Here is a 12,830-nt window from a genome sequence, read left to right as displayed (position 1 = left end):
CTTCGAAATAGCCCATATTTCATTGTCTGTCCTTTTGTTATTGTAACGGATTCGGGTTCTAGCTAGCAAGACCCCGAATCCGTTACAATAACAAAAGGACAGGCAATGAAATATGGGCTATTTCGAAGTCGGAAATGTGAGAGATAAAGTCAGAATTCTGAGTTTTTAGGTCGCAATTCTATGATTCTAAGTCACAATTGAGAGATACCATAGTGCGTTTTTTTTTACTCCCTGGCGGAAACGGGCTTCCGTAGGTTCTCAGTGCTGCGAAGCAAAAGCAATCTCTGGAAAATCAGACAAATTATTATCAGATCATGTCAAAAGCTGATCAGTATTTCTTTACTGGAAAACAAAGAAATGCTTGTATTACACATTTTAATATGACATGCAATTACACATGAAAAATAGTTAAATTATTTTCATTGCGGTACGTGTTGATAGAACAGCCCCCTCGATAAAAGAAAGTGTGGACGGACTTGTCGCATGTTCCGTACTCTGTCTGACAGCGAGTTTAACACACTGTCCTCGTAAATTAGAAACTAATTGAACAATAAATTAATCTGAGCAAATTTTACACCTGTGGGTGATTTAATTCTGTCGAAATTACGTGGAACTCCTCCGCTGAGCTCAGATACACACGGGAAAGTGTGCAGGCTGCTTCACGGAGTCCCGCCTCAGACTGGAAGCAGGTTCTAATTAGACGCTGAGAACAATCCGGGTCTCTGTATGTAATTGATTGTGTTGATCGAGCGGTAGTGTGACCAGGTGTGGTAGCAGGTCCTGCCAGTATAAAAACCTAGTCACCGCGTTCATACTTTATTCTCTCTTGCTTCAACACAGTTTGGTGGTTTATTTTATTTCTGTAGCAATTTAGCGGGACGTTAATTTGGCGATGCGCTCGTTTCTTTTTGTGCTGTGCCTGTGCGCAGGGGCCGGGCTCCCCGCACTGGTCTCCGCCGGGCCGGCTGGCTGGGACTCTCGGGAATTGGCGCTCCAGGCCGACCTCCCGGCTCCTGAAGACGCAGCACAGTCTGAGGACTTGAGCCTGGCAGATGCGCCCTCCGAAGACCTGTCTGCAAGCGAGAACGACTCGCAGTCCTTGACTTCCGCCGCCTTCCCGTGTCCAGAGACGCGTACTCGCCCTACTTCGACAAGGAGAAGATGAAGCCGGCAGCCGCCCCTTACCCGCCTACATCAAGAGCGTCCTGTTTCCTCCCCAGCGAGGGCGGCAGCCGGCTCGCCCGGCTATCGGGGGTACCCGAGGAGTGGCTGTGTGGTGCGACTCCAGCAGGATGTACGTGAGGGTCAGTCGGCTCCTGTTCGGCTTCAGCTGTCGGCCATCGGAGGTGACCTTGGGCAACTGCAGCGTCAGCCGAACCACACGCCGTTACTTCTACTTCATCTACGGGCTTCACGAGTGCGGTACCGAGCGATCGGTAAGCGGGTCTTCATCTACAGGCAGTGTATCGATGTGAGCTGTAGGGCTAGTGTCGGGGTTGCCTTTCCTGGGAATACCCCTTCCTCTGTGACCCTGCAGGTTGTCCAGGGCCGCCTGGTGTACTCCAACACTCTCCGCTATGCCCCGCCCTCCTCCAGTGCGCCTGTGCATCGCTTCATTCCCTTCTCTGTGCCGGTCAAGTGCTCCTACAACAGGTAGGCAGGGCTCTGCCGCTGCTGAGAAGCTGCTGGGAAAGTGTCCAGAAGCCCCTCATCCCCTCTGTCCTGCAGGTTCCACTACTCCTACAAGGTTGGCTATGTCCCCACGTGGGCCAGGAGAAGGACCTTCTTCAAGGACCTGAAGAACAAGCACAGCTTTGTGCTGCTCACCACCAACTGTAAGCTCCTTGAGTGAGTGGCTCCTCCTGCCTGCAGGGGGCGCTGTGTGCAGGTGTAATGCTGCCTCTCTCTCCAGCCCACTGGGTCCGGCTCTCTCCTAAGGATGAGTACTTCCTGGGTCAGCCCATGTACTTCCAGGCCACTGCCTACTTTGCCACAGCAGAGCAGAGGCTGTACATCCACTCGTGTTACGTAACAGAGAAACCGGACCAGCACTCCCAGCCCCGTTTCCCTGTGATCGACAACTTGGGGTACGGCCCCTTCTGGGAGGGGAGGTGGGCAGGGGCCCTGAGAGCCTGCAGGGGTTCATCCTTGTCCTTGTCCCCAGGTGCATGGTGGACAGCAAGGCAGATGGCTGCCTGTCCAGGTTTGTCCCCTCCAAGCAGAAGGATGTGCTCCGCTTCACGATTGATGCCTTCCTCTTCCAGAAGAAGCTGTCCAGGAAGGTACTGCTCTCAAAGGCTGCTCAGCCTTCCTGCTCTACTGATCCATTGTCTGCTTTTCCATCCATGATCTAGATGTGAACCAGACTGTGGCAGCTGTAGTGCCTAGAGCTGCCAGCTTGCCTTCACTGATGGCAGAAGGTCCTTCTCTGTCCCTCTATTGGCCTTGATCCCTTAATGCTGTGACCTTCCCTCTTGCAGCATGAAGTGACTGAGCTGTACATGCACTTTGTCATGGCTGTGGCTCCTGCTAAAGCAACACCAGGGACCAAGTCCTGCACCTACAACAGGGAGGCGAAGAGGTACTTCTGCAAGGAGCCTGCTGAGGGTGCTCTGGGACATGCCAGGTGGAGGTCTCACCTGTCCTCCTCTCCTCCAGGTGGGAGGAGCTGTATGGTGACCATGAGGCCTGTGCCTGCTGTGAGTCCAGGTGTGCTGGCAGCCGGAATGAAGGTGGGTCTGGTTCTCTATCCCTTGTGGATGCATCTCTGCCCAAGAGACAACCATGCTTGGACAACTGAGGAATGATCCCATGCTGGATAAAGGGACGGTTTAGATGAGTAGACTGTGGGTCTCTGGGTATAGCAGATCCCTCACTCCTTGGTGTTGCTTGTCCACAGGTACCAGGAGCCTGGTGACTAGCAGTCGGGTGGCTGTGGCACCAGTAGAAGCTCCTCTGGATGTGGGAGCTGACTGGACTGAGGATGAGGAGGGAGACCCTCAGAGCACCAGTGAGGATGTGGAGGGAGCAGAGGACTTTGGAGATGTTGGCCAGTGGACAGGTAGGGTCTGGCAGGAGGAGCTCCTGTAGGGGTGGGTGTCCTGCAGTTCAGCTGGATTGTTCTCCTTCTTCCTCCCCAGGTGCTTGAATGAAGGCTCCAGCCTGGCCCTTGTGACTCTCCTGCCTCCACTCGCCTTGTAATGGCAACATCTCAATAAAGCTGTGAAAGACCCTTCTGCCTGCCCTTGTTTCTTTATGGTTTATAGGTTTGAATGGGGTGGAGAGATTCAAGGGAAGTGAGACCCATTAATAAATTGAAGTACTGTATTTGTGGGGGTTCCCCTTTCAAGAATGCTTCCTGTATTGCTGCCAATGAGGACTGAAAATGGCTGGAGTAATAAAGCATTGTACTGGGGGAAGATGGCTGCACTATTCCTTGGGCAGGGCAGTGTGACTTTTTTTACTGGGGGAGAGACAGAGGTGTTCAATATACTGGAAATCCTCCTGTTTCCGAGATGGGTAGTGCTTATGGAGTGTGAGTTGCTACTGTAGTGCCCAGTAAGAGTGAGATCTGGTGTCCTATTCTAGGCTGCACAAACTGACTAAAAGAAACACAAGGAAGGAATTGTCAACAGGGGCTTGGTGTAAAGTAGGCCTTCCTTCCTTAGCAGAGGAACAATACTGGTGTGTGAACATCAGTGAATAATGGTGCAGTTAGAATCTCGGAGGTCTTGTCTTATGGGTGTTGGTTTCACAGCAGTGGTAGTGGACAGTCATGAGAAGTATTAGGATTGAGACTGGAGATCCCAGTACTTGATCCGGAAGACAGGTGTTCACAACTATCTCTACCAGCAACACAGACGGTGTAGATTGAGACTGAACGCTTACTACACAAAGACTCTCCACTGTTTCAGTGTCCCGTGTCATGGATTTCAAGTGAATCCTAGTCTTCCTTTGTGACTACCTATAATTTGCACAAATCATGATGGCCCACTAAGGCTGTCAATTTTTAGCCCTACTGCAGTGCCCTATTAAAGTTTCAAGGATTTAGAATAAACTATTTTATATAATGGTTCTGAAGGTTCATTTCTAATATTGAGGACAATGGGTTATATACCCAGCGTTCTTACCAAAGGATAAGAGACCTTTTGCTATATAAAAAGACTCCTTTCCACCACTAATTTATACAGGTTTGGTTCATTTGGGTTTTATCAGTTAAACATTTAATATTGTATTTGTCAGTTTGTTGATGCCTATATATCACAGTGATCTGCACACACATCTTTGACTGAATATGGGCTGCCAAACCTCTCCACCAAACTTATGTAACACGGTAGATACACAAGAAGTTTCTTTGTAATAACAGGGTTGGTGCCAGTATTCAGATTGGGTCAACTGCAAGGTAAGAACAGTATCACATTAACTGGAGATGATCCAGAGATTAGCATGCAGCTCTGTACGCCAGATTAATACCGATTTGCAACGCGCTCGTCTGCTGACTTAAGTGCCCTGCTCAGTAATCACAATGTTCCCAATTGCAGTGAGCCCAAGGAAACAGCTGCTGCCCTCTAGAGGACACTACAGGACAGGAGACAGGACTAAGTACAATTCCTGCAATAGACTAAGCAGTTTAGTGCCAAACTAATGGAACACTGAATCCTATGGGACAGTTCCGAATGTAGTAACAGCTTAATACTGAAATAATATCATAAACACCTCGTGATCTTAAGAATCTGTCGCTGTTAAAAAGTATTGTAATAATAAGCTAAAACTGTACTGCAGCCACAACACAGTGGACCTGCAGCTCCTGTCCTGATCATACAGAAAGATGTCATCACTATGTAGTGTGCTCTCTGAAGGCACCAGTTCTGTAGGGTTTGGGCATTTACTGGGACAATTATTAATTGTAGCAGTAAATCACAAAATTGATTCTTTTGATGGCTTTAGAATCCAACTATGCGATATAACTCAAACAACGCACACACACAGGTACTAATACACGAGGATACATTTATTAATACATAGAATATGCATATAAACCTAACAGATCTTATCGAGAGGGTTATCAGAATACAAAAGATATATATTCAGTCAGTTACGAAGTGTTACATATATCAAGAGGACATACGTTCAGTATATCATTAATTTAGACCGTTTCATAAAGTGAACTTGGTTACAACTTCTACATTAGATACTCAAAACAAGTACATAACTCTTAGGAATTAAATTGATATCAACTGGTTGGGATAACAATTGAATTCTCGAGCTGTAATGCATTGAAGTTGAATACTCATCCAAACTCTGGGGATTCAGATCTCCTGCGGGCACAAAGAAACAGTTGCAGGCTGTTGCTGTCCAATCCGCGCTCTCTGACTCGGTGCCAGGCTGTGCTGTGCGGCTTGCGACGGTGCGCTGCTGATGCTCACTGACCAGCTAGTTAGTTTTGGCTTTAACTAGCAAAGTTTATGCACAGGAGAAAAGATGACTGTGGGTCCCAGCAAGTCAGGAAGAGGACCGGTTCGTTCCTGATGATGAGCTAGTTCTGAATAGTGATTCAGCTGTCCACAGTTCTGACCTGTTCACGAGGCTTGCTGCTGATGCTAACCTCGGGTGGATCCTCTGGTTACTCTCTGGCAACCTCCGCTCTAGACTCTTAGAACAAAGGAAAGTTCTGGCACTCGGACACACTGGCCGTTCCGTGGTTGTCCGGGCTGAGTCTCAGGATGGTCAGGAGGCGCGCTGCGAGAATGTCCTGCCCTTGGGAGCCTTCTGCTCCTGGGCCGTCCTGCCCTGGAATTCTCCTTTGAGAAGTCCACAGAATCCTACTGGAGCTCTGTGTTGCCTGTTTTTACCTGGAGGAACTTCAGCTCATTCATTGGCTGAAAGTTCCATGGGCATCAGAGTCCCCCGTGGGTTACTCAGGCCTACCAGTCCCTGATTGGTTGATCAAGATGAGATATGAGTCACTTACTCCTGACACTTAGGAATGCAATCCAGATGTCCATCTGGCACTCCCTAGACAGATAGGCGCCAATGGATGACCATTGATCATGATAGCCAGGCTTAGCTAAGTGCATCCCCCTTTGGGAGCTGTCCCTTATCAAAAGAAAACATCTTTAAATCAGCCTGCATGAATAGCTTCTCTGTGGCTGCACCACAGAGATGAAGGGAGAGATGGGGCCTCATTTGGAAAAGCACAGCAACACTTAATTCTGTCTTATTAACCAGCATTGCCGCTACAGTGCTTAACGCAGAGAGTGGCGAGGCTGGGATGTCAGGGCCATACGACAATTCTTTATGCAGAGAGTGGAGGCATTGGTGTCAGGGCCATACGACAGTGCTTTATGCAGAAACTGGCGGGGGTGGGAAGTCAGGGCCTGATGAGACTGCTTTATGCAGAGGGTGGAGGGGTGGGTGTCAGGGCCATACAACACTTCTTTACGTAGACAGTGGCGGGGGTGGGATGTCAGAGCCTGAGAACACTGCTTAATGCAGAGGGTGGAGGGGTGGGTGTCAGGGCCATACGACACTTCCTTACGCAGAGAGTGGCAGGGGTGGGATGTCAGGGCCTGACGGTACTGCTTTACGCAGATAGTGGCGGGGGTGGGATATCAGGGCTTAACAACATTGCTTTATGCAGAGAGTGGAAAGTTGGGTGTCAGGGCCATACGACAGGGGTTAACGCAGAGAGTGGCGAGGGTAGGATATCAGGGCCATACGATAATTCTTTACGCAGAGAGTGGAGGGATTGGTGTCAGGCCCATACGACAGTGCTTAACGCAGTGAGTGGCGAGGCTGGGATGTCAGGGCCATATGACACTGCTTTACACGGAGAGTGGAGGGGTGGGTGTCAGGGCCATACGACACTTCTTTAAGTAGAGTGTGGCTGGGGTGGGATGTCAGGGCTTGACGACACTGCTTTATGCAGAGAGTGGAGGGGTGGGTGTCAGGGCTATACGACAGTGCTATACGCAGAGAGTGGTGGGGGTGTGATGTTAGGGCCATACGACAGTGCTTTATACAGAGAGTGGCGGGGGGATGTCAGGGCCTGAAGATACTGCTTTACGCAGATAGTGGTGGGGGTGTGATGTCAGGGCCATACGACACTTCTTTAAGCAGGGAGTGGCAGGGGTGGGATGTCAGGGCCTGACGATACTGCTTTACGCAGATAGTGGCGGGGGTGGGATGTCAGGGCCAGACGACAGTGCTTTACGCAGAGAGTGGAGGGGGTGGAATGTCAGGGCTTGACGTCACTGCTTTAAGCACAGAGTGGATGGGTGAGTGTCAGGGCCATAAGACACTTCTTTGCGCAGAGAGTGGCAGGAGTTGGATGTCAGGGCCTAAAGATACTACTTTACGCAGTTAGTGGTGGAGGTGGGATGTCAGGGCCATACGACACTTCTTTACATAGAGAGTGGAGGGGGTAGGATGTCAGGGCTTGACGTCACTGCTTTATGCAAAGAATGGAGGGGTGGGTGTCAGGGCTATATGACTGTGCTTTCCGCAGAGAGTGGTGAGGGTGTGATGTCAGGGCCATACAACAGTGCTTTACACAGAGAGTGGCGGGGGTGGGATGTCAGGGCCTGACAACACTGCTTGACGCAGAGAGTGTAGGGGTGGGTGTCAGGGCCATACGACACTTCTTTACGCAGACAGTGGCGGGAGTGGGATGTCAGGGCTTGACGTCACTGCTTTATGCAAAGAATGGAGGGGTGGGTGTCAGGGCTATACGACTGTGCTTTCCGCAGAGAGTGGTGAGGGTGTGATGTCAGGGCCATACAACAGTGCTTTACACAGAGAGTGGCGGGGGTGGGATGTCAGGGCCTGACAACACTGCTTGACGCAGAGAGTGTAGGGGTGGGTGTCAGGGCCATACTACACTTCTTTACGTAGAGAGTGGCGGGGGTGGGATTTCAGGGCTTGACGACACTGCTTTATGCAGAGAGTGGAGGGGTGGGTGTCAGGGCTATACGACAGTGCTTTACGCAGAGAGTAGTGGGGGTGTGATGTCAGGGCCATACGACACTGATTTACACAGAGAGTGGCGGGGTTGGGATGTCAGGGCCATACGACACTGCTTGACACAGAGAGTGGCGGGGGTGGGATGTCAGGGCCTGACGATACTGCTTTACGTAGAGAGTGGCGGGGGTGGGATGTCAGGGCTTGACGACACTACTTTATGCAGAGAGTGGAGGGGTGGGTGTCAGGGCCATACGACACTTCTTTACGTAGAGAGTGGCGGGGGTGGGATGTCAGGGCCTGAAGATACTGCTTTTCGCAGAGAGCGGTGGAGGTGGGATGTCATGGTTATACGACAGTGCTTTCCACTGAGAGTGGTGGGGGTGGGATGTCATGGCCGTAAGACACTGCTTTATGCAGAGACTTGAGGGATTGATGTCAGGGCCATACGACAGTGCTCCACTCAGGCCTCTGCTTGAATTTCTACTCCTCCTCTCTCTCCCTACCTCTACCTCTCCCTCTCCCTACCTCTCTCCCTACCTCTCCCTTTTCCCCTCCCTACCTCTCTCCCTACCTCTACCTCTCCCTCTCTGTGGGGCCAGCAAGGGGCGCTCACCTTGCGGTCTGTGAGGGTCCTATTGCCCCAGTATAGTGACGGGGGACACGATCTGGCCCACCAGCGACAAGCAGGTTACCAGATCTAGACAAAGGGGGCAACTCTTAGTCGTATGAGCTTAGTCACACATCGCAGCGATTAAAAAAACAAAACAAACATATTATGTCCGTTACTAACGACTTTTTTTTCCTACATTGAAAGTCTCTTTCCTGGGTGATTTTCTACCGCGCCTGGGGCTCTTCATTTCTCCTGGGTGTCTCATCGCGGGCGGATTTGAAACAGACCACAGAACCTGCCGCTGCAGTGCTCTCGGTTAGAGGCTCTCATCCTGCATCACCAATCTTACACAGGAGGGACGGAGCTGGATTTCTGTCTGGAAAATAAACTCCAGAGTGAGAGAGAGCAGAGAGGGGTAGGGAGAGGTAGAGCGGTAGAGAGGTAGAGAGAGGGAGAGAGGTGGAGGGCGAGGGAGAGGGAGAGAGGTGGAGAGAGAGGGGGTTAGGGAGAGAGGGAGAAGTAGAGAGAGGGAGAGGTAGAGGTAGGGAGAGAGGTAGGGAGGGGAAAAGGGAGAGGTAGAGAGAGAGAGAGGTAGAGGTAGGGAGAGAGAGGGAGGAGGAGTACAAATTCAAGAAGGGGAAAATCCACAACACAACACAGGCGTCGGCATGCATGGGCTACAAAAGGAACAAGTAAAATGTTTCTTCTGGGCTGAAAAGAGAAGGAAGGAAAACACACCGTTGCGGCGCTACGACACGAAGACGCCGAACCAGTTGAGCACAGCAAACCCAACCTGCTCTCACAAGTTGCTTGCGCTTCAGGCGAAATAAAAGCTGCTGAGCTAAATCAGGAAAGCGGTAACTATTAGGACTGCTCACTGTTCCTCAGGCTGGGACAGGAGAGCACAAACTGTATTATTATTATTGAGAGACAGGCTCACTGTCTGTTCCTCAGGCTGGGACAGAGGATCACACACTGTATTATTATTATTTAGAGACAGGCTCACTGTCTGTTCCTCAGAGTTGGACAGGAGATCCCACACTGAATTATTATTATAGAGAGACAGGCTCACTGTATGTTCCGCAGGCTGGGTCAGGAACTCACACAGTATTATTATTATTATTATTGAGAGACAGTCTCACTGTCTGTTCCTCAGGCTGGGACAGGAGATCACACACTGTATTATTATTATTATTGAGAGACAGGCATACTGTCTGTTCCCCAGGCTGGGACAGGAGATAACACTGTATTATTATTGAGAGACAAACTCACTGTCTGTTCCTCAGGCTGGGACAGTAGATCACACTGTATTATTATTATTGAGAGTCTGGCTCACTGTTCCCCAGGCTGGGACAGGAGATCCCACACTGTATTATTATTATTTAGAGACAGACTCACTGTCTTTTCCTCAGGCTGGGACAGGAGATCCCACACTGAATTATTATTATAGAGAGACATGCTCACTGTATGTTCCGCAGGCTGGGTCAGGAACTCACACAGTATTATTATTATTATTGAGAGACAGTCTCACTGTCTGTTCCTCAGGCTGGGACAGGAGATCCCACACTGAATTATTATTATTGAGAGACAGGCTTACTCTCTGTTCCTCAGGCTGAGACAGGACATCCCACACTGGATTATTATTATTGAGAGACAGGATCACTGTCTGTTCCGCAGGCTAAGACAGGAGATCACATACTGTATTATTATTATTGAGAGAGGCTTACTGTCTGTTCCCTGGAGGCTGGGACAGGAGATCACACGCTGTAATATTATTATTGAGAGACAAGCTCACTGTCTGTTCCTTAGGCTGGAACAGGAGATCACACACTGTACTTTTATTATTGAGAGACAGGCTCACTGTTCCTCAGGCTGGGTCAGGAGATCAGACTGTATTATTAATATTGAGAGACAACCTCACTGTTCCTCAGGCTGGGACAGGAGATGACACACTGTATTATTATTATTATTATTGAGAGACAGGCTCACTGTTCCTCAGGCTGGGACAGGAAATCACACAGTGTATTATTATTATTGAGAGACAGGCTCACAGTCTGTTCCTCAGGCTAAGACAGGAAATCACACACTGTACTTTTATTATTGAGAGACAGGCTCACTGTTCCTCAGGCTGGGACAGGGGATCACACTGTATTATTATTATTGACAGATAAACTCGCTGTTCCTCAGGCTGAGACAGTAGATCGCACTGTATTATTATTATTGAGAGTCTGGTTCACTGTTCCCCAAGCTGGGACAGGAGGTCACACACTGTATTATTATTATTGAGAGACAGGTTCGCTGTCTGTTCCTCAGGCTAGTACAGGAGATCAACCACTGTATTATTATTATTGAGATACAGGCTCACTGTGTGTTCCTCAGGCTGAGACAGTAGATCACACTGTATTATAATTATTGAGAGGCTGACTCACTGTTTCCCAGGCTGGGACAGGAGATCACACACTGGATTATTATTATTGAGAGACAGGCTCACTGTCTGTTCCTCTGGCTCGGGCAGGGAATCACATACTGTATTATTAGTAATATTGAGAGACAGACTCGCTGTCTGCTCCTCAGGCTGGGACAGGAGATCACACACTGTTGTAGTGTGCTCTCACGAGGCACCAGTTCTGTAGGGCTTTGGGCATTTACTGGGACAATTATTTTTGTGGCATAATTATTTTTGACGCTGTGAAAGAAAACAGAGAAGTGAAAGGCAGTCATTTCTCTAAGGAGGTGAAAGAAAAGCTACTCCCCGTCGGGAAATCGAACCCCGGTCTCCCGTGTGACAGGCGGGGATACTTGCCACTATACTAACGAGGAAGACATCGCTCTCTCCAACCCCCGGCATCGTGTCCCGACCCAGCATGCTGGAAGCCGACGCGTGCTGTGATCCCTTTATGGAGCAGAAATGACAACCGAGGAGCCGAGAGATCATGTCAGCATTTCGGATCTGAACGGAAAACACAAACGACCAACTCGGAATGACTTGCCTTTGACGCTTTTCAAAGCGTTCTTTGTGCACGACGACTGCGCCGCCTAGCAGATACAAAGGGGTTGTACAACTTTGAACTAGCAAATGGAAGAGGGCTAAGCCCCCTCTCTTTTAGCCCAGGTTCGATCTGTCTCCCAGAATCACCAGGGCGCACACACACACACACACACCCCCGTGCCGTTGAAGTGCTCTGCTTCATTTCTAAGGGCAACTCAACATTCACTCCTACCCCGAGTGCAGAAAAGACAGCATCCACAGCAACAACAGCTCAGGTCTCTGCACAGGAGCTAAGCTGCCCTCATCTCCTCTGCTCTGCGGCTCCTGCGGAGTGGAGTCCTGCCTGGAGCCGTGTTTGCAGGCGGCGGCTCCCCGCGCCCTGTCTGGGCGTCGTGTCCAAGAGCTCCTGGGAGGAAGAGAGAGCCCTCCCACTCGGGGGCTTTTCCACGGTCTGTGTGAGGAGGGGCGGGTGTGTCCAGTAGCTTATCGAGCGGAAGCCTGGGGCGGCGGAGAGCTGTGATCGTGCAGACCTTGAGGTGTCACCTCTTTGTCTGCTTTCCCGCCCCCCCTCCGCCCAAGCTCTGCTCCAAAGTAGCCCGGCAACCCCTCACACCTGCACGTGTCACAACCTAAGGTGCGGTCATGAGACACCCATGGGGTGTCGTTCTGTTCTTGCTAATTGTTTCCTGCCCGTCGCAGGCAGGAGTCCATGCGAGGAAGATGCGCTGGACAGAGCTCAGAGGGCGCAGCTGGGTGGCTTTCCTTCTGAGTGACGTTCCTGCAACACTCTCCCGCTACTCTTGGTGCGCTCATGCCACAACACAGGAAGGCTGGAGCAGGTGGCTGTGGGCTTTGCGCACTGCCGAAATAGCTCAGTTGGGAGAGCGTTAGACTGAAGATCTAAAGGTCCCTGGTTCGATCCCGGGTTTCGGCATTTCGTTTCATCGCGACCTTTGTTCCTCTCTCCAGCGCCACCTGCCTAAAGTGACGCGTCCCTTTCTCAGCCCGAAACGCAAGCGAGACACCAGCAGCAGTCCCTACAGGTTTCCGTAGTGTAGCGGCTATCACGTTCGCCTAACACGCGAAAGGTCCCCGGTTCGAGACCGGGCGGAAACAGCCTCGTTTTGCACGCTCCTGTACTTCACAGAGGTCTTGAGCGACCGGTCATTTGTTCCCAATGTATTTCCGGTGCCTTCGTGCACTCTTGTACCAAACGCACGTTCCTTCTGTACGCGGAGCCGATCATTTGCAATTGGGCTGTGCCGACAG

At 50.5% G+C, this 12,830-nt stretch overlaps 1 long non-coding RNA gene and 2 other non-coding genes across 3 annotated transcripts; all 3 read left to right on the top strand.

Annotated features, from left to right (window-relative positions):
- Positions 1 to 2,656: 2,656 nt before the first annotated feature.
- Positions 2,657 to 3,232, top strand: LOC148664981 (uncharacterized). Its single transcript, XR_015937155.1, has 2 exons — positions 2,657 to 2,732; positions 2,900 to 3,232. It is a non-coding gene; the product is annotated as an uncharacterized LOC148664981 (long non-coding RNA).
- A 9,190-nt stretch (positions 3,233 to 12,422) lies between these two features.
- On the top strand, positions 12,423 to 12,495 carry trnaf-gaa (transfer RNA phenylalanine (anticodon GAA)). Its single transcript has one exon. It is a non-coding gene; the product is annotated as a tRNA-Phe (tRNA).
- A 109-nt stretch (positions 12,496 to 12,604) lies between these two features.
- trnav-aac (transfer RNA valine (anticodon AAC)) lies at positions 12,605 to 12,677 on the top strand. The gene has a single exon. It is a non-coding gene; the product is annotated as a tRNA-Val (tRNA).
- The last annotated feature ends 153 nt before the right edge of the window (positions 12,678 to 12,830 follow it).

Source organism: Lepisosteus platostomus, chromosome 5 (assembly GCF_059453375.1).
Source record: "Lepisosteus platostomus isolate fLepPlt1 chromosome 5, fLepPlt1.hap1, whole genome shotgun sequence".
NCBI classification, from domain to species: domain Eukaryota; kingdom Metazoa; phylum Chordata; class Actinopteri; order Semionotiformes; family Lepisosteidae; genus Lepisosteus; species Lepisosteus platostomus.
Note: the sequence above shows the minus strand (reverse complement) of the source record. Positions and strands in the feature narration are given on the sequence as shown.